The sequence below is a fragment of the Myotis lucifugus genome, unplaced genomic scaffold (assembly GCF_000147115.1).
Source record: "Myotis lucifugus unplaced genomic scaffold, Myoluc2.0 scaffold_901, whole genome shotgun sequence".
Taxonomy (NCBI): Eukaryota; Metazoa; Chordata; class Mammalia; order Chiroptera; family Vespertilionidae; genus Myotis; species Myotis lucifugus.
Genome location: NW_005871949.1, coordinates 13,935 through 15,338, shown reverse-complemented (window position 1 = coordinate 15,338; position 1,404 = coordinate 13,935). Strand labels below are relative to the sequence as shown.

Here is a 1,404-nt window from a genome sequence, read left to right as displayed (position 1 = left end):
AATGTTTCTCTCTCTCAAATCAATTTAAAAAATGAAAAGGAAAAGGATTAAAAATACATATATTGTTTGCTGTGTAAAGAGATGGATATTTACTTTTATGTCTTTAAAATTTTTTAACTTGTGATTTGCGTTTAACAGGACTGTGTGCTGAAGAGGTTCATTTATGTGGAGAAGCTGCTGCTATTGACCTGGTTACTGAGCTTTTGTACACGACTGGGGAGGAAGTGGAGGTACTCGATTATATGCTTTGTTCTCAAGATGGCATAGCAAATAGCCCAGAGCACCCAGGCAGTGGCTTCATGGGCCCCTGGTAGCGGTAAATCAGAACTTAACTAGAAAGAAAGCTTTATTTCCTCGTAGTTGACTAGGTAATACTAATTGATTTAAACTCATATTTGGAGTTCTGACAGAGTGGCCATCTTACCCTAAGTCTTCTAAAAGTACAGGAGATTCTTCATATTCTCTTGACAAAACCTTTTGGAGTTTCATCAGATCTCTTTAGAATTAAATAAGTCAGGAATATTGGAAGTTTGAGGTTCAGCAAAAGTTTGTGCTTTTTCTTTTTCTTTATTTTTATTGATTTTAGAGAGAGGAATGGGGGCGAGGGAGAGAAAGAAACACCCATTTGAGAGTGAAACATCTATCAGTTGCCTCTGCCTGACCAGGAGTCGAACCTGCAACCTGGGTATATGCCCTGATGGAATCAAACCTGCCACCTTTCGGTGTACGGGGACATTGCTCCAACCAACTGAGCCACACTGGCCAGGGCAAAAGCTTGTGGTTTTTAAAGTCTCGGATGTCAGGTAATTGGGGCCTTTGATATACATCTAATTGCTAGAAATAGTTTGTATCCCTTTTCAAATTCTTAGAGTAAGAAGTAATTGGTTTTCTTTTCATCCTACTTTTTGTTTTCTTTACCAGAGTTCTATAATAAGATGAAGAAATATTTAAAAATTGGTCCATTAGTTTTGTGTTCAGCTTTCAGGGAAAGAAATATAGTAGAAGAAATTCTGGGTTCTAATCTTGGCTTTGCTGTTACTAGTTTTGTATTCTTAGGCAAATTGTAGACGGCTAGAACTGGGAAAATCCTCTTCAGACCTGATAGGGCTCTCTCTTACTTTTTCATAAAAGAAAAGAACAGTGAGTAACCCTTCTGAACTTACCAAGTTGCCATGAGAATCAAATGTAGCCCTAGCCAGTTGCCTAGTGGTTAGTGTTCTCCCTTGGACTGAGGAGTTGTGGGTTCCATTCCTGTCAAGGGCACACACCTTGATTGCAGTCTCGATCCCTGGCGCCGATCAAAGCATGTGCGGGAGGCAACCAATTGATGTGTCTCTCTCACATCGATGTTTCTCTCTAAAATCAATGTATATGAAAGTGGCTTTGAAAATTTATGAAACACTG

General features: G+C 39.1%; 1 protein-coding gene across 1 annotated transcript in view; it reads left to right on the top strand.

Annotated features, from left to right (window-relative positions):
- The first annotated feature begins 142 nt into the window (after nt 1-142).
- The window catches only part of LOC102420318 (ATP-dependent RNA helicase SUPV3L1, mitochondrial), a 10,343-nt gene continuing 9,081 nt past the window's right edge, over nt 143-1,404 (top strand). Inside the window, exon 1 of the mRNA XM_014448708.2 lies at nt 143-230. The gene's annotated coding sequence lies outside the window, so the exon portion shown is untranslated. The remainder of the gene's footprint in view (nt 231-1,404) is intronic.